We start from the raw sequence: 19,739 nt of genomic DNA on the forward strand, positions 1-19,739 counted from the left end.
GAGAAGAAACTACAGACGCTAAACCTGCACTCTCTGCCCGTCAGGTATTGAGCCTTTCCCAGAGCCCAGAAGTCCGCAATGCGCGTGCGCCTTCTTCAGGCTGACTTGGCTTATTATTCCAGGGCCTTTTCGGCCACCGTAGCGAAGAAGAGGGGCTGTCTTGAGCTTCCGGCAAATCTCCGGCAAGCTGAATATCATCCCTGGCAGTGGGATGAACACCGGAATAGAGGCCGACGTTCGCTGCTGCTTCGGCGCCACCTGACCTGGAGTGACTGCTGAGTTCTGGGGACTACTCAGGGCCCCGAAGTCTGTGGCGGTGAATCGACCGAGCCCTCCTTATTGCACTCCAGGGTTCCCAAGACCCAAGCCTTGGTGATCCAGGGGCGAGCGCCCTTCCTCGGACATTGCTTTGTACACGCCACCGCCAATCTATCGGGGAGCATTTCCACAGAGCCCATGAGAATGCAGCGAATCTTTTGCTTAAGAAAATAACCACGCCGACCCCAGGGATTCTCTCAGGCAGGGGTCTCAGTGTTTGTAATCCAATGGCTCTATTTTCATTTACCAGCCAATTTAAAACAGTTGGTGATTTGAAATCAGAAGCACAATGAGCTCGTTTATAATTTATATACTCCATCACCAAGTTTTGTGGATTTTACTTTCTCAACATCAGCTCTCGACAACTTGCCACCTTCAGGGTCATCCTTCCATGAAGCTCAATAATCAGTAGCCTCCTAACCTGACTTTGTGTTCATTTTTCACATGGCGCCAGAATAGTATTTTTAAATACAAATAGGATCGTGGCAACCTCCAACTTAAAATTCTTTAAGTGTTTTTCAGTATAAAGATAGTCATGGCTTTGAGGGCCTCTGCCCTGCTTTCCCACTTTCCCACCATACACTGAACTGAACCTTAGTGACCTTATTTCTCAGGTCTTCTCCCACAGATTTTTTTTGTACCTGCTGAGATTATTCTCCCCATCCTCATCTCTGCCTGCCCCAGGTCCTTTTTTGCATATTTAGCACATACTTAGTTGTTAGATCTCAAGAATCGTTTCCTTAGGGGAACCATTCTTGACCACCCTTACCAGATGGGGCAAGTCTCCCTGTTATATATTCTGATAGCTTCCTGGAGCTCTCTTTATAGCACCTATCAGTTCAGTTTTACAATTAAAAAAATATTTTATTGCCTCAGATTGAAAACTTCACGAAAGCACAACTTGTGTATTTTTTCCAGCATCTAGCAGATATAAGCCTGGCACACAGTTAATGTTCAGTATATGTTGAGGGAATTAATGAGTGTTGAGACAATCCTTGCTTGAAAAACTACCTCTTAATCTAGATTGTGAAAGAAAGAAGCCCTAACCCCTGTACTAATGAGATTTAGAAGAAGCTTTATAATAAGAGTAGATTATTGATAGTACTTGGTGGGTATTCTCTTTAAGAAGTTCCAGTAGTTAGACACAATTTTATAGGCTTAAGTAAACCAATCTGACTTCCCATATTTAAATTGCAATGAGAATCAACAGGATCTAGTCTTACCTTCTAATGCAAAACTGTTTAATTATGCTCATTAGACATGTTTTCCCGAGAATTGTATCTTAATTATTTAAAAAAATTTTTAAAACAACTTATTTATTTTTGGCTGTGTTGCGTCTTTGCTGCTGCGCACAGGCTTTCTTTATTTACGGTGAGCGGGGGGCTACTCTTTGTTGCAGTGCATGGGCTTCTCATTGCGGTGGCTTCTCTTGTTGTGGAGCACTGGCTCTAGGCGCGCGGGCTTCAGTAGTTGTGGCTCGCGGGCTCTAGAGCGTAGGCTCAGTAGTTGTGGCGCACAGGCTTAGTTGCTCCGCGGCATGTGGGATGTTCCGGGACCAGGGCTTGAACCCGTGTCCCCTGCATTGGCAGGCGGATTCTTAACCACTACGCCACCAGGGAAGCCAGAATTGTATCTTAATTTTAAATGAGAATAATGAGGACCAGAAAGATCAAGATACTGAATTTGCTAGAGGCAGAATAATAATGGCTAAAAAATTACAGATTGTTCTTATCCCTGTGAAACTTGGTCTTTAGCAGCCTCTCTTAATCCCTTGTTCTCATGTAACCTCAGAACCAGTCCTGGCCCAAGAATAGCAAAAAGAAAAAGCAGAAGGCTTTTCTGAGAGGTTGAATGTGGTTTAGGAATGTATTGATAGAAGCAGCTGCAAAAATCAGTTGCTGGCAGTATCCTGACGGCACAGTGCCCTCTGGTGTTAGGAAGGGGTACTTTCATCATGCACATTAAGGGCTAAGCAAAGATGATGGGAGCTTCCAGCAGATCTCAGATCCAGAGCACAACATGCTCTTATGCAACTTTATTTGTATTTACCAACAAAAAAAATATTGACTGACATCCAGTGTTATAATTTATGTCTACTACTCTACATACTTTCTAGGACAGTGATTCTCAACATCTCTGCTTTGAGAAGTGGAACAAAATTATTTAAGAGCTACACTACAAAAATGTTAAAAATAATAGAAGATTGCACATAATCAACTTTTTAGAAATATGAATTAGAGAAGATTCAAGATGATCTATAATCTCTTATTCACTCAGGTAAGAACATTAAAAAAGAAAGGAAGTACAGAGGGTGTGTAACAATGGAAGATTGCATGGAAAGTTCTCCTTTGCTGTTAGTACATCTTAGGAAAACATTCAGCTGGAACATAACCAGGTAAGAATGAATCTGATTACAGTGAGAATGGGGAGACGTGGTCTTTTGGTTGCAAGAAGGAAACTCATTTGGTGATTTTGACAAATAGGAAATTTATTCTTAAACAACATGAAGTAGAAAGGGAAAGGAGAATCTCATCTGTGTAGCCAGGCCAGGTGGATTGCAGGAAAATTGACAACTGGGCCTCATGCGAGGCCCATGCAAAGACTGCAGCTTGATGGTTGATCAGAATCCGAGGTGCTCTGTAGTATAAGGAAGTTGTGCTTTGAACTCTAGTACTCTGCTAGTAACAAGATTCAGTCAGTCTTGTCTTTTGCTTCTCCTCCTATTACCAACTGGCCAATTTATTCCACATGTCCTGGTTCAAGGTACCAGGGAGAATCAGAGTAGTTGTCTCATTGCCAAGCCACATCATCATAAGTCACAGGCCAACTTATGGATGGATTGGTTGTTCCTTAGGTCGGGTGCCTCCCCTGGTCTTATCTGTAATGGCAGAGGGGCTGGTCATGTGGTTTAGCCATTGTGCTGCAGGGATCAGCTGTTTTCCTCATGGACTGTGGGCACCTTTAGAAGGAGATGCTGAGCATGACAGGTGCTGCGAGTGTTATCTCTAAGGCAAAACGTGTTTGTGATTCATTTAGCAGTATTTACAGCTACTATAAAGGAATTTGGGTGCTATTTCACTTAAAAAGAACTAAGAGGGTGTTTTTGTGGAGGTTTTTGTTGGGGAGGGGATGCAAGGGTGCTTAACTTCTAACAACATCTGACAAGACTAGTTGTTCCATGCAGTGCACTTTGGAAAATGTGACACCACTTATAAGGTGTTCATTATTATGATAAAATTACTTACCAGTCACATTTGGAGTGACACAATGCTTTCCAAATAAATCTTGGCTTATGTTTTAGTCTGAAATCATTAGAGCTATCAGACGTATGGTCCTTACTGATAGGAATTTTTTCCCTTCTGATTTCTTTGCAGTTAATCCTGCAAATCATTTTGTATCTGAAAAATATGGTTAAAATTGTGAATGCTGTTGAAGCTGATACCAAGCATCATGCAGATTCATAGCATATAGCATCACTATAGACCACAGCACAGAAGATGATGCTGATGCAGATTTATTATATATATATAACCATATGTTTACTCAGGGCACAAGCATAATTACTTGGTCAAATTGAAACTCACTGTCTAACTCTTTGAGTATTTTACACCAATGTTTCTGGTTTACTTTTCAAAACTGTCCAGATGTTCTGTGGGCATTTTGAATGACAGTGTCAACCTTTAGTAGGTGCTTCCAAAATAGAAAGCCTATCTACACCTTGAAGAGGGCACTCTGTGGTGTTTGAACCCTGGTTTCTTCTGAGTTTTCCAGTTTGTTTAGTGGCTTTGCTTCCCATCCTGTTAGATTTTATTTCAGTGGATCTCATTGTTTTGACCTAATAACATCTAACACATTCCCCATTTTCTACTGCTTTTTTGAAGAATACCTTAGTTCTCTTCTACCTTCTACCTTTCTACCTCCGTTTCCTATCTATCCTTTCGTTAAAGATACGCTTTTTCCCTTCTTGCCTCTACCATAGTAATTTTTTTCTTAAGGGAATTTCTCTCTGCAGCTTAATCAGCTTGTCTTCTCTTGTTTTACTTTCGGTGTAACACTGCTGATTTCTAACACTAAAACTGAAGTGTATTTTCCAAGCACCTCTCCTTCCTCTTGGTCTCCTAAGAACACCTGCTTCCCTGAGACAGAGACTTCAGACACAGGTCTTTTTAATATTTTAATTACCTTCTTCACCTTTGGGCTTGCAATAATTTAATTGAATTGTTTCTCTACTGCAGTCCCCCAAAAGAACATATTGTCTTTGTAATAAAGGCCTATATCCTTGACTTTTTGTCAATAACACAAACTAATTAAAAAATGTTTTTTTTTAATTCTCAAGAGTCTACTTAAGATCACATAGCTGGTGAAATCGCTGGATAAACCACAAAAGTCCAAAAAGTCACTCCCTCCAGGCTTTTATCCTTAAATAGGGTTCAAAAGTCATGCAAAGAGGAGCGGAATTTGGGACAGCTGATGTAGCTCTGCATACCTAGACCTCGTTCTAAAACGACAGCTAGTCCTAGTACTACCACAGAGCAGAGCTCTATAGTCCGTGTGTATCTTAGCTGCCTTTGTGCTTTAATATCCTGCACATGGGCAGAAAAAGACTATAAAAAGCAAATATTATTCCTTTTGACAGTACTTGACAGAATGCCCCAGCCTAATGTGTAGTGCAGGGAAATACTGAAGCAGCCACTCTCTCAGGCAGATCCTGCAGACCCTGTCTGATATCTTCATGTTCTTCAGCTATAAAATGTAGATAAGAATAACACGTGATTCTGGAACTTGTTGGGAGAATAAAATGAAACTAGGTGTATGAAAAGTCCATTGCAAACTCTAAAGGGCTATAAAAGTTAATTATGTTTGGGGAAATGAATGTTCTGGCTAATTACCCTCTCAGGTTTACTCTAGGTTCATTAGGAACTATCCTAAAAAATCCCCCTGAATTAATCTTCAGTTTTGTCATACCTCTTCTTTGCTGAGAACCTTACAATGATTTTTCATTGCCTAGAGCAAAGGTTGTCCTTATCCTAGCAATAAAGAGCTTTCACGACTTAGGCCGTGGTAACTTTCCAGTTTATGTTTCTTCTCTGCCCTCATAAATTCCAGTGAAGTAGATGTACCCCAGGAGAGGTGACAGTGTTTTTCTGTATCCTGGCCTTTGCTCACTTGCTCATGATCTTAGCCCTTCAGATCCATCTAAATCTTGCCATTTGTCTATGGCCAGCATAAGGCCTTAGCAAACCTCATAGTTACCATTTGTATCTAGAGCATATGTTGGGTATATATTTCTTTTGGAAGTTAATCAGATGTTGGGAACCTGAATGTTCCTCATGGCAATTAAGGGTCACATTTGCAGCGTTTCTCACCTCTCCCTTTTTCTGTGCAGGCTCATAGGACTCAGCTTACTTCCCTTTTCTCTGAAGATGCCAGAAGCTACTTTCTTTCCAGAGACTTTTCTTCCTCCGAGACAGATTGTGAGATGGGATTCTTCTCACCTCCTCTCTCGTGTATGTCGCTGAAATGAAGTCCATAGTGTTTCTTATTTTAAGCATTTGCATTTGCCTTTGTAGAGAGTAGATGGGGGAATGACAGAGGACAGAGGTAGCAAACAGGGAGACACGTGATCAATTTTACAGTGTTCTAATATTCTCCTTCCTTCACCTGTGTTTTCTGGGTCCTTTCCTGCTCTGTGATCTGCTTCTTTTATCTCAGCACAGAGCTCAAGGAGCACCACTTCTCCAGTTCCTCACCATTCAGGGGCCCTCTGGCTGTAGGATGGTCATTTACATCCCAGGGGCTCCAGCCTAGGTGCTTCACATTCAAACATCTGTGTTCCAGGTGGAAATCTCTACTGCTTTTGAGCAACTTATTTAATCCCCATAATTATTCTGCATGGTACCTCATCATTTTGGAAACAGATTTAGGGAGGTTAAGTGGTTTGGTCACAGTTATAGAGTTAGTAAAATCAGGGCTAGGAGTGGACCACAGGTCTATTTGTCTCCAAAATGTATGTTTCTTCCACTCTTCCAAACTGCGTCACCTCAACACTGGGTGATTTCCTGGCAATCATGGACTATCACATGAAAGCATATGAAGGCATTCCTGTTGTTATGTTGATCTTAGTGTTTGTATCTTTTATCATTTTTAACTTTTATTTTAATGTTTAGGAATATTGTCTCCGTATTCTTCATACAGCTAACTGAAGACAGAAACATTGTTTTATGTGTCACTGTATTAGCCACTGCACCTTTACTAAGGGTTTACTGCATAGCATGTGTTTACCGTATATTTATTGGTTAGTTGTTCCAGAAAGGTTTTCAGGAATAAATAGCTTCTTTTGCCTGTTTTCTTTTTTATGTATAGTGTAACTAGGATCATAATTCTAATTTTTCTTCACTGAGTGACAGTCTTGCAAGTGAAGAGTGATCTCAGCACATGACAAACGACAAAACAAAACCAAAACATGTTTAAAATTGTGTGTCTATAACGGGCCACGTAGAAATGGGGTAGGGGTTTAAAAACAAAAGGTCCTGGACAGAGAAGCAGAATTTAGAGATGATGGCCAATGTATAGAGAGTTTACACTTTTTTTCAGGACCAATGAAGAGACATAAGAAGGATTAGGTCTATCAGATTTGTCTTAGGAATGTTACGCGGGCTGTACCAGAGAGAGTGGATTGTAGTGGAGTGAAGCTGGAAGCAGAGTGATGTGGTCCCCCTTATTTGGGATCTAGCTTTACTTCCCCAGCCCCACCCAACTTCCCACATTACTGTCCTAGCCAGGATGCGTAATCCTGTTAATCAGTGGGAAATTGAGTTTCCACTAGACAATGTCCCACCTCAAATAATCAGGCAGGAGGAGTTTCCTCTCACTTAGCTTTTTTATTCTATTCAGATCTTCAGTGGATCATTAGGAAGGCGCAGTCCGCTTTAGTCTACTCATTCAGATGTTACTCTTATCCAGAAATACCCTCACAGACACGCCCAGAAAAATGGGGAAGACAAACTGGCCAAGCCTGGGTCATGAACTTCTGGGGCTGAATCTCCTCCGGGGCCAAGGGAGACCCACCCAAGTGATGCAGGATGAAGATAAGTGGTTTTCCAATGGAAGGTGGGGAAAACAGTCCAATAAACTTATCTTCTTTTTGGCCATACAAGTAATACACAATTACATTTTTATTTTATAAAATTGCACACTCTTCACTACATTTAAAAAGGATATATTGACAATATGTTACCAATCCTTGATTGATAAGTAGGTAGATAAATAGATGATAGATAGATAGTAAATATATAGATTTTAGCATCAGTGATAGGCTCAATATAACTGTAGGTACCGGGGCCACAAAAATGAGTGAGACCTGGGGTTCTTAGTCTCATGAAACTCATGACCAATGAGGAAATTTAAACAAGTAAACAACCATTATAAAACAGTGTGATAATCACTAACAGGTATGATGTTAGATAATGATTGGTGAAATAAAAACTCATATTCTAAGGCAAGTTAAGGAACATTTAAACATAAAATTTTTTCTCTGCCCTTTGGCCTCCTCTTTCGCCTCTACTGTGCATTGTGTAGCTGCATTATGCATCAACCACACCCCCCTTTTGGCAGAAATACTGGCTCAACCATAAAGAGCAACTATCTCCTAGCACCAACAACTCCTAAACGATTATGTTCCTTTTTGATCTTGTTACCTGAAAACTGGGTTCTCCTCTTGGTGGGTGTTGAGCCAGTAGACACAACAGAGCTAAAGATCACGAGAAGGAAGGATTTATTACTTGCGGGAAGTAAGGAGAACACTGGGGATCACTCCCAAAGCAGTGTCTCCCAAACAGCAAAATTGGGGAAGTTTTAAGCTAAGGGTACATGTATATTCGTGAAGGGGCTTGAGCAGAGGAGAATTCAGCCTAGAATTGGGGCACAGGTTGATTGAAGTCGTCATTCTATCCTCCACCTGGCTGGGGGGGCCTTAGTTCCTGCAGAACTCAAAGATATGTTGTGTATATACCTTGAGGAGCCAGGACCCTGCCCCAAGGCTGCACTATTGTTTCTTGACTGCTCCTCCCTAGTTTCTGCATTCCCTCCCTTAAAATCATTAATTACTTTGACCTGTTTAAGGGCAAGCATTGTGGCCAGGCTTAGGTCACAAAATGGCTTAGGCCAAAATGGATTCTCTTATGTCAAGAAAGCCATTTCTGGTTCTCTTTCTCAGGGGACCCCCTAACCTGTCTCCTTACAATCTTGTAAAGGGTCACAATGATCCACCATTTTGTATTTTCAGATTTGGATTGTGCAAACTATCTACATCATTTAATGTATAGCCCCATCTCAAAAACGTATATAACTGTGGGGTTTTTTTTGGTAATTCTTTTTTTTTTTTAATTTTAAAATTTTATTTATTTATTTTGGCTGCATTGGGTCTTCGTTGCTGCATGCAGACTTTCTCTAGTTGCGGTGAGCGGGAGCTACTCTTTGTTGCGGTGGGCTTCTCATTGCGGTGGCTTCTCTTGTTGCGGGGAACGGGCTATAGGCGCACGGGCTTCAGTAGTTGTAGCACACAGGCTCAGTAGTTGTGGCACGTGGGCTCAGTAGTTGTGGCTCACGGACTCTAGAGCTCAGCCTCAGTAGTTGTGGCACATGGGCTTCGTTGCTCCACGGCATGTGGGATCTTCCCAGACCAGGGCTTGAACCTGTGTCCCCTGCATTGGCAGGCAGATTCTTAACCACTGCACCACCAGGGAAGCCCTATAACTGTGCTTTGACTTCTAACACCCGAAATAGTTTTGAGAGCTTTCTGAGAGGCTGTTCCAGGTTAAAATCCTCAATTTGGCTTGCATAAAATTTTGCATTTCTTTCTTAGATCAACTGATTAATTTTTCATTGACATGATCTTGCATAAAAGAATAAAATCCTTCTTGGTCTTTTATGGTACTATTTCTTGCCTTTTTTGGCATTTGTGGGGAACATAAAAATAAAGAAGATAAACACACTGGATTTAGAGTCAGCAGACTGTGGGTAACCTCTAGCTCTGGGTCCTTAATTAAGCAAGGATATGACCACTATTTGTTCTGTTGTCATGAGTGTAAAATGAGGAGGTTGAACTGGATTATCCTCTAGATCACTCTTTTAAAATTCTAAATATTTGCATGTATGAGATTATACTAATCCACGGTGACTTCATGGGAATTGTTGAATAGTCAGGATGTACATGAACTGAGAAGCCACTAGATGTCATACACTTCATAGATTTTGCTTATCAAACCCTATTTTAAATGCCAGGTTATATGGGAAGCTGAATGGGACCTTAAAATTCATGTTGTTCAATCATGTCAGTTAATTAAAAACAAAAATAGACTATTTGAACTAGATAAATCAAGTGATTTAGCTAAGATCACATAGCTAGTTAGCATTAAAACTAGATTTCTTGACTTCTATTCCAGTGGACTTTCCTCTCATTAAAGTAAGTAAATCTTGGAAAAGATGTTTTTGCATCAGTTATCAACTGATTATTTTTTTTTTCTTCTTGAAATTATTCAGAGTAATTTTGGGGGTCTGGAGTAGATTGTTCAAATTGTTGTGACTTAATTTAGTACCAGTAACACTGGGCAAAAAAGTAATGTTGTTCATAGATTCCTACTCTGCTTTGAGACCTGTTGGCAGATAACTCACAGGAGGATATAAGAAACTGGGTAGATGTGAATGAAAATGGAAATCAAAGTTCACAACCACCTAGCTTATCTGAAGGTTAGACTTTGGCAACCTCAGGTTTTCCTTTCTTAACATGGTCCTGAGTGGAAAAGTTGAAAAGGGCTTTCTTTGAAAAGTGAAACAGCATTCTTAAGATCTCTGCACCAAACTTATTAACGATAATTTCTATGTCATTCCTTGAACCGTATCTGACATGCCGTTTTTAATAAACATGGTTGTCTAATTCTTGGTTTAGATGACTTCAGGGTGTTTGAAACAGAAATGGGACTGTAAGAGGCAGGCCCACTAAAATGGGAAGTTACAGCAGATAGCCTGAAAGGAATAAGGGGGAAAATTGCTAAACTCAAAGGAACAAAACTATATTACATAATTATAAGATAATGATATTTACATTTATATTCGGCTCTTCAAGAAAAGGTTAAATTGCATTGACTATCCTTTATGACATATAAGTTTTTTGAGAAGGATTTCTTACAAAATGATTAAAATGCAGCTTTGGTGTCCAAAAGGAATGTTTTGTTTATATGAGAAAGTCATTTATGTAATGCTTATAAATGAGAAGTTATAATAAATCCTTTTTTCGGGATGGGGCTGGGAATGGATCCTGTATATAAACAATGAGTCTGTTAATACTGTTTCATTTCCTGAGTAAATTGAGAATAATACTACTACTGCATAGGGGCACTATGGGATGTTTTTTTTGTTTGTTTGTTTTTGTTTTGCCGTACGCGGGCCTCTCACTGTTGTGGCCTCTCCGTTGCGGAGCACAGGCTCCGGACACGCAGGCTCAGTGGCCATGGCTCGCGGGCCCAGCCGCTCCGTAGCATGTGGGATCTTCCCAGACTGGGGCACGAACCCGTGTCCCCTGCATTGGCAGGCGGACTCCCAACCACTGCGCCACCAGGGAAGCCCCCTGGGATGTTTGAAAGAGTGTGGAAAGTGGGAAGTGCTACATAACTGTAAGCTATTAAGATGATGACAGTAAGGAAAAGTGAACGCACATGCCCTCCCAAGAAAAGCTCTCTGTGGGGAGATGAGCTGAGAAAACAGGAGAACCCAGAATTTAAAAAGACAGAATAACAGAAAGGAGGGTGGGCCATGGGTTAACTTCTCTGTGGTGGTAAATAACAGGACTGATCTACTTTCTGAAAGATAAGAAATGATCAGAGAGATTCTGCCAGGGATTGGAAAATGGGGACACTCTGAACCAGTACTGAGGTGTGACTCATCTGTGTTCATGAATGCATGTAACACTATGGCTCTCCAGCTGGGATGGAACTTTGTGAAGCTAAGGGACCAGATCTTGTATTCTCCCCATTTTTTTTTTTTTTTCCTGCTCAAATGCAACATGAAGGAACACCAGGACCTGTATAGCATCTTCCTTAAGCTATTTTCAGTTTTATTTTATATCTGCCCTGGGTTGGACAACTGGGGTATTCTGCTGTTTTTCCTATTTTATGTAGTCTGGCTTCAGTCTTTTTCTCCCTCTTTTTAAATCTCTTGTTGAATTTATACTCACAAAATAAGAGTTGCTTGTTGTAGGCAAATTCCATTTGGTTTCAATGAGGAAGCAAGACAAGTTGGCCATTACCTGTGTTCGCATTTTTCAGGCATGTGCGGATTGAATTACTGTATTCCCTCAACATAGAAATACTGGTTATTCCTAGTAAATAACCAGCAAATATGCTTTATTTCAATGTGGGAATTGCATATTCTCCTGTATATTACTGGAAAAAAATTTATTTCCCACATATTTTGATTCCATCGTAGTAGTGCTGGTCATGTTGTTGTGTGTTCCCATTATAAACTTTGTTTGTCAGGCTTTTGTAACTTGGCTGTAAAATTCTGCCTCAAGTCTGAGACTTGCTCTTAATCCCAGAGCCATTTAGGAAAGAAGAAAATAAATTTACCTTAAATTGAATAAAATGTTAAAGAGTCAAAATAATTAACAGCTACTCAATACTCTGCAATGGCCTATATGGAAAAAGAATCTAAAAAGAGTGGATATATGTATATGTATAACTGGTTCACCTTGCTGTATACCTGAAACTAATACAACATTGTAAATCGACTATACTCCAATAAAAATTAAAAAAAAATTAACATCAAAACCTCCAATGGTTCAAATCTAGTTGCTATTTCTTTTTTTTTTTTATCAACTCCAAACCCTAAAGCATAATTTTTGAATTCACTAAGTTCTTTCATTCTATATGACTTTTAGTATAGTTTGGAAGTTCATCTTTGGATCAGAGAAAGACGTTGTATCTCAGCAAATAAACCGACATAACATCTGGGTGAGAAAATAATTCTATTTGTAAAAGTTTCTTGTTTTTAACAAAGTAGCTTTGTAAGGGTTACATAGTAGAAGGGCAGACGACACAATGGGCCAGGAGAAACCATTTATGTGTGTTCTGATGCTGTCTTTTTTCAACCTCAGTGATAAACCCATGGAGGGGGTTTAATAAGCAGGATTATTAAACCTGTTTATTAACCTTTTCTCTCTTGAGTTACTTGCATATGTTTTCCCTTTTTAAGGATTTAGTTCAAATTCTACTTTTTATTTTAATAGCAAGGGTGTTCTGGGGATAGAAGTGAAGAGAACAAAGCTACACATCAAATTCACTTTGTAAAAGTCTCTCTTTAGAGCTTATCAGTAAGTGAGCCCGGGTGTTGTAGAAGTAAAATACTTTTTTCAGTTGAACTGTCTTTCTGGACACCTAATTTGTAACTGCCAATTTGTCTGCACTCCTCAGCTTTTAACCTACGGGCTCAATGATCATTGGAGTGACCCTGAGGCTTTCATTGAACTTACTTTCAGAGATCAAGCCTCCAGTTGGGGACACTCCCCCTGGGGACGTTTTCTGCATCCACTGACTTCAAAGCAAACTGAGCCCAGAGGGAGACAAGCACAGTGGGGGGATGTCTGAGCGAAAGTTTTATCAAGAATATTTTGGGGTAGGGTTCTTGGGATGAACAAACCTATGTACAACATTTAATCAACTTCAAAGCCCTAAATGATAATGTTTGGTTTTAGTAAGTTCAATTTGAATTGAAAGCCAATCAGTTGAAAAAAATAGCAAATGTGTTATGGGACCGCAAGCTAAACATACTTCCTGAAAGAAATGACCTCCTTTAAGGTTCTGTAAGTGCAGGAAGGAATATGGGGTGGGAATGGGGATAAGAGAATCCCCGTCACCACCTTGCTGGGTGATTTTCAGCTGGGTGACTTTCTTTGAAAGTCAGTTCCTTTCTATACACATACACAGAGAGAGAGAGAGAAAGAAAAGAAAAGACAATTGAGCTATCACTATCATAATAGTTGTTTTTTATTGTTCATCCAGGAATTGGAAACTCTGGAAAGGGCCAAGTAGCAAATATTTTCAGCTTTACAGACCACATGGTCTCTGTTGCAGCTACTCAGTGCTGTTGTGAACAGAAAGCAGTCATAGACAATATGTAAATGATGAGTGTGAATGTGTTCCAGTAAAACTTTACAAAAACTGGTGGTCTGCAGGCCATAATTCGCTGACTCTGGGTTTAATGCATGCTTGCATACTTATTATGTGCCAGGCACCGCGTTGACTGCTTTACGTACATTAGTACATCCGATGAGGAAGATACTATTTTTTGTAATTTATTTATTTATTTGTGGCTGCATAGGGTCTTTGTTGCTGCGAGCAGGCTTCCTCTAGTTGCCGTGAGCTGGGGTTACTCTTAGTTGCGGCTGCAGTGGCTTCTCTTGTTGTGGAGCACGCTCTCTAGGCGCGTGGGCTTCAGTAGTTGTGGCTCGCGGGCTCTAGAGCATGGGCTCAGTAGTTGTGGCACACAGGCTTAGTTGCTCCGCGGCATGTGGGGTCTTCCTGGCCCAGGGCTCGAACCCATGTCCTCTGCATTGGCAGGGGGATTCTTAACCACTGCGCCACCAGGGAAGTCCGAGGAAGGTACTGTTATTGTCATCAGCCTATGAATGAGGAAACCAAAGCTCAGAGAGGTAATCCACTTGCACAAGAACACATGTAGCTGGTAAATGGCAGAGCTGAGTGCTGGCATCACATCCACCTGCCTCAGCCTCAAGACAGACGTACCTACCTAAGAGAGCTTCCATAAGAGAACTGCTGGGCTACATCACTGTAGACTGGGAAATGTGACCCAAATCTTAATAACTCCAACTAGTGAGTGCCGTAGTATATTTTGCCACCAAACATATTTTCCAGATGATTCTTGTAATTTAGCTTTGGTAATAGGGGTCAAAATAATTTTTTTTCAGATATACGACTCTACTTGTTTCATTCATATTTTAGCTTACAAGGGAGGGATTCTTCTTCTCTCCAAATGTATTTAATAATTTTTCCACTTGTTTTTCTCCCCTGAAAGCAAGAGAAGTGTTAAGCTGTACTGTTTACTTAGATCTGAGTTCCTCATTTTAAGTGAAAAAACCCCAAAGCATATTATTTCTGTTTTTCCCTTAAGAGAAAAAAGAAAAGAAATGGAAACAATGAGAAAGCTTTGGCAAATACCATAAAGATGGTGAATTGGGGCTTCCCTGGTGGCGTAGTGGTTGAGAGTCCGCCTGCCGATGCAGTGGGCACGCTTCGTGCCCCGGTCCGGGAAGATCCCACATGCCGCGGAGCGGCTGGGCCCGTGAGCCATGGCCGCCGAGCCTGCGCGTCCGGAGCCTGTGCTCTGCAACGGGAGAGACCACAACAGTGAGAGGCCCGCGTACCACAAAAAAAAAAAAAAAAAAAAAAAGATGGTGAATTGTATTGTAATTCAACATGAATGCCATCTGCATCCTCTTGTGCGATTTGACAGTCATTGAAGGGCTTGTGTTTTTAGCTGTCTGGCATTTGTAATGTGGAAAGTGTATGCATTTTTACAGTAAGGTTGTTGGACTGTTTCTCAGGCAGAACAGCTCATCTGTCAAGACGTAGAAGTATACAGAGAATCCAAGTTGGTTTATCTCCATCAGGGAGAGGAGAGCTCCCCAATACCTCACGTCTTCCAACTGGCTCTGCCTGGCTCTCAGGGCAGGCTGGGACTGAATAAGAAAACAGCAGAGTATTGACTGGAGAGTTCCCATATTTTCAATGTAGTAGAAAGAACCAACTGTCAAGACTTTCTGTACATTGGCTGTGATCTGTGATGCCCTTCACAACTTTTCTTTTAGATTTCCCAGGAGATCTTATCAGAGGGCCTCTGAAAGGAAACATGGGCTCAAAGGAAGGTCTGTAGTACATCAAAGGTTCCCAATGAACCTGACCTAGGAAGGTGAACTTCCTCACTTCAAAGGTTACTCTTAACCAATTAGGTCTGGAAGGCACAAACAGACCCCAAGATCTGGGCTTCCAGAACAAAGTATACGTACATATCCATGTATGTATGTTTCCATGGCTAGGTCACCTGGAGCATCCTTTCTTTATGATGGAGACATTCTGGCTTCTGAAGCTTGGTGAGTTTGCCCTGGAGTTTGTATTGGAGTCATGCATGTTTTGTGGACAGTAAACGTCCTTGGCAATTCTCTGAAGGTCTTGGATGAACTCTGTTGAAGGTTGGGTTCGACCAAATCAGCGTTTATAGTTTATTTTCTGGGAGTAGTGATTCAGGTGCACAGCTGCCACTAAAACCATCATCAAGCAGTAATTAGTGATTTGTTTGGACAACAGTGTACATCAGCACCATCACCTCTCTTTCCAGAGTCTCTCACTTCCAGGAATTCCACATTTTGGGGTCCCCATGCTGAACCCTCATTTCTGTGCCCCACTCAAGCCTGGCCTTTCCAGGCTTGCTATGTATCTCTATTTCAAATTCATTTCTCTAATCCTGGCACAGACATGTTTCTTGTGTTGGCATAAAGTCTCATTGCATTGTTTTTAAGAAAATTAATCTGCCACTTTTTTAAAAATTGCAATTAGATCTGAAGGGGGAAAAACTAGATAAAATTTCTCATTGCTTTTTTTTTTCCTAACAAAGGAATAGCAATTGTATCAGGTATTAGATTGAATTAAAGTTCTCCAGGAGAATAAAACATTTATGTATATAAAACATTAAGGTACATGGTTACATTAGAGGTAGCATTAAACTTTTGAAGACCAGATGTTTCAAGGGGAACTACTTACAAATGAATTGGAACTGCCACGTTTATGGTAATAGAATATAAAACAAGGCACACATGTAAACCGTTTCATCTTTTTATAGAGACACCAGGGCAAAGATGTGGTATTTAAATTCTTGAATTATCTGAAGAGTTCAATTAATTATCTTCTTATTCATGTAGAATATATCTTCCAAGGAATTACAGAGCTTTTTTTTTTTTTTTTTTTTTTTTTTTTGCTGTATGTGGGCCTCTCACTGTTGTGGCCTCTCCCGTTGCGGAGCACAGGCTCCAGATGCGCAGGCTCAGTGGCCATGGCCCATGGGCCCAGCCGCTCTGTGGCATGTGGGATCTTCCCGGACCCAGGCACGAACCTGCGTGCCCTGCATCGGCAGGCAGACTCTCAACCACTGCACCACCAGGGAAGCCCTACAGAGCTTATTTTTATGATTGTTCCCAGAGAAAGGTAATTACCCTCTTCTTTTTCATTTCTGGTAAAATTTACTTTTCTGGAAGGAGTAAAAGATGAAATAAGATTAAACATTTAGTTACAAATCCCACTCCTGGGCATATACCCCGAGAAAACCATAATTCGAAAAGAACACGTACCCCATTGTTCATTGCAGCACTATTTACAATAGCCAGGACGTGGAAGCAACCTAAATGTCCATCAACAGATGAATGGATAAAGAAGATGTGGTACATATATACAATGCAATATTACTCAGCCATAAAAAAGAACAAAATAATGCCATTTGCAGCAACATGGATGGACGTAGAGATTGTCATATTGAGTGAAGTAAGTCAGACACAGAAAGACAAATATCATATGATATCGCTTATATGTGGAATCTAGAAAAAGGGGTACAAATGAACATATTTACAAAACAGAAGTAGAGCCATGGGTGTAGAAAACAAACTTATCGTTACCAGGGGATATGAGGGGAAGGGATAAATGGGGAGATTGGGATTGACATAGACACACTACTCTATATAAAATAGATAATAAGAACCTGCTGTATAGTACAGGGAACTCTACTCAATACTCTGTAATGGCCTATATGGGGAAAAAAAAAAAGAGTGGATACAGGTATATGTATGTCTGATTCACTTTGCTGTACACCTGAAACGAACACAGCGTTGTAAATCAACTCTAATAGAAATTTTTAAAAAAAGAAAGGACAATCAAAAACCAAAACCAGCATCCCTACACCCGTCCGCCTGAGAACATCATCAGAGAATTTAAAAGCGGCTTCCCTGCAGTGCACGGTCCCCCCTGACCCCACTGTCATAGGGTTTTCATGGATGTAGGTACAGGCCCCAACCCCAGAAATGCTCAGTAACCATCACTGTTACTGTTATTACTATTATCACTGGCTGAAGGAGTTCACAGGAGGAAAGACTCCAAGGGGACAACCCCAGGGGATGGCCCCTGTAAGGCCCCTGTATGGGGCATGGCAGGTCTCATTAGCTAGCACCATCCCAGGGAACGTCTGACACAGATGAAACCAGGGTTTATATGAAAAAAAAAAATTACAAAGCAGCAGAGAAATTTGTCAATTCTTGTTTTCGTAAGTTTATCATGAAAGACACCTCTTTTAAATTTATAGCATGGTCAGAATTTAGAGAATCATGCTATCCAAAGCAAATTAAATTAATGACAGGGTAGTACCACCTCCTCCTTTACAAAAGAAAAAATTCTTTTTCTGCTTATAATAATAATATATATATATATATCCACCATAGAACATTTGGAAAAGATAATATTATATGAAGTTATATAAAAATATTCATAATCCTACTGCCCATAAATAGCAACTGTTACCATTTTGGTATATTTCCTTCCAGCCCTTATCCATGCATGGATACGCAGTGCATACACACTAGTGTGCACATACCAGTGGGGTCACAGTAAGAATATGAACCAAAATGTAACTGGATTGTGTCCCCATCTGCATGGTTCAGCCTTCAACTGTAGCCCTCCGGCTCCACTTCACCCTAGTCAACTCTGGGAGCCTCTGGGATATTCCAAAAGAGCTCCAATAATTTCTCATGGGCTGTTCTATTTCTCTGATTGCTTTCTTCTGCCCTTGCTTCTTGCAGTATCCTCAGAATGTAGAAGAATGATTGGCACAGAGGCTGCTCATAAGCATTTATTGAGGTGTTGAAGAAATACAAAGTCTCCTTGAGAGACATGCCCCAACAGTGTCCCAACTGTTGGTACCCTTTCTGAGGAAGCTGTTGACCCACAAAGAGTGCAGTCTCCTTACGCTTCCCAAAGTTCTCACAGTACTGGAGGAATGCTTCACACAAAGGTGTAGAGAAAGCCTCGCTTCCTAGCTCTGTGCTACACTTTGTCACCCAGAACATCAATGCCTTACTGAGCAGGTCTCCACACCTCATGGAGTCCCTTTACAAACATTTCCTACAGCTTTTGCCTGTAGTCCCCCCTTCACTGGACTCAGTCCTAGGGTTGGGAATAATATCTGAAACTGGCATGATGACATCTTCTCTGGATTTGTGTGTCCTGATTTCTCCTCTCCAAAATTTTTCACACAAGTGAACTTTGGTCATAAGAGAGAAAAGGAATTACACAGTTGGTACTCAGCCAATATGTATAGAAGACTTGAAGAGTGGGCAAGATCACCTTAATGCCTTAGTGGCCTGTTTTGCCTGAGAAAGTGGGAGAAAGACGATACTACCTTATTTACCTTGGTTATTTGGAGCTGTACTTGCCTCTCTGCATTTTTGTTTTTTAACCTGAGCTAGACCAGCTACCTTCTTCATTTTTTCCTTCTGAAATCCATGCCGCTCCTTTATCCCAGAATCCTTCTCTCTCTGTCTCTCTCACTTTCCACATGTATGTGTGCACACACACATTAGAAGGATCACCTCTATGCTTAATGGACTAAAAGGGTGAGGTGTGGCTTCTCTCTTTCTCTTTTTCTTTTCTCCCAGTAATCTTCCTGAGAAGCTGACAATATTAGTGAGCTGACTTCCCTCAGCTCTTTCCTGAAGAAGTCTTGTCAATGGATCTTTTTCATGTTTTGATGAAATCGTCATGCTTTATGTTTGTTTGTTTATTTATTTATGTTATTGGATTAATTCAACTTTATAAAACCATACAGTCAGATTCACTTTTCTTATGATTTACATAATCCATTCACTGATGCCAGACTCATCCCTTGATACAAAGGGAAAATTTAGCTTGTGCAAGGCAAAAGGAATCAAGTCCATTTCAGTGTTCAAGGTCAAATACTAAAGGGAAGGAGGTGATGAAAATTGCGGTTTTAGAAGCACAGTGATTGTTTCTGTTGCTAGTGCTTTGGTGTGTGAGAATTTTTTGAGTTCATAATTTGAATCATAAAGATGATGCCTTTTGGGGCTGGGCAGCTCCAAGGATGCTTAAAACTTAGGGATGCCTCCCACCTCTAGTAAAGCTGCTCCCAAAGGCCCTCTCTGGGCCAGTAGGGTATTCACAGTTGAAGACTGAAGAACAAATGTGGGGATGATCCCCAGAAAAGAAGGTAGTCTGGGATTCCTCAGAATGATTTTGAAAATGATCCCAAATCTTATTTTTCCCTGTGTGAACTCAGTTCCTGGCTCATATCAGATGCTG

At 40.8% G+C, this 19,739-nt stretch overlaps 1 long non-coding RNA gene across 1 annotated transcript in view; it reads left to right on the forward strand.

The window, feature by feature from the left end:
* Positions 1 to 175: 175 nt before the first annotated feature.
* LOC138414027 (uncharacterized) overlaps positions 176 to 19,739 on the forward strand; it is a 45,666-nt gene continuing 26,102 nt past the window's right edge. The window contains exons 1-2 of the long non-coding RNA XR_011246390.1: positions 176 to 519; positions 2,435 to 2,713. This is a non-coding gene — a long non-coding RNA (uncharacterized lncRNA). The remainder of the gene's footprint in view (positions 520 to 2,434; positions 2,714 to 19,739) is intronic.

This window comes from Delphinus delphis, chromosome 3 (assembly GCF_949987515.2).
Source record: "Delphinus delphis chromosome 3, mDelDel1.2, whole genome shotgun sequence".
Lineage (NCBI taxonomy): Eukaryota > Metazoa > Chordata > Mammalia > Artiodactyla > Delphinidae > Delphinus > Delphinus delphis.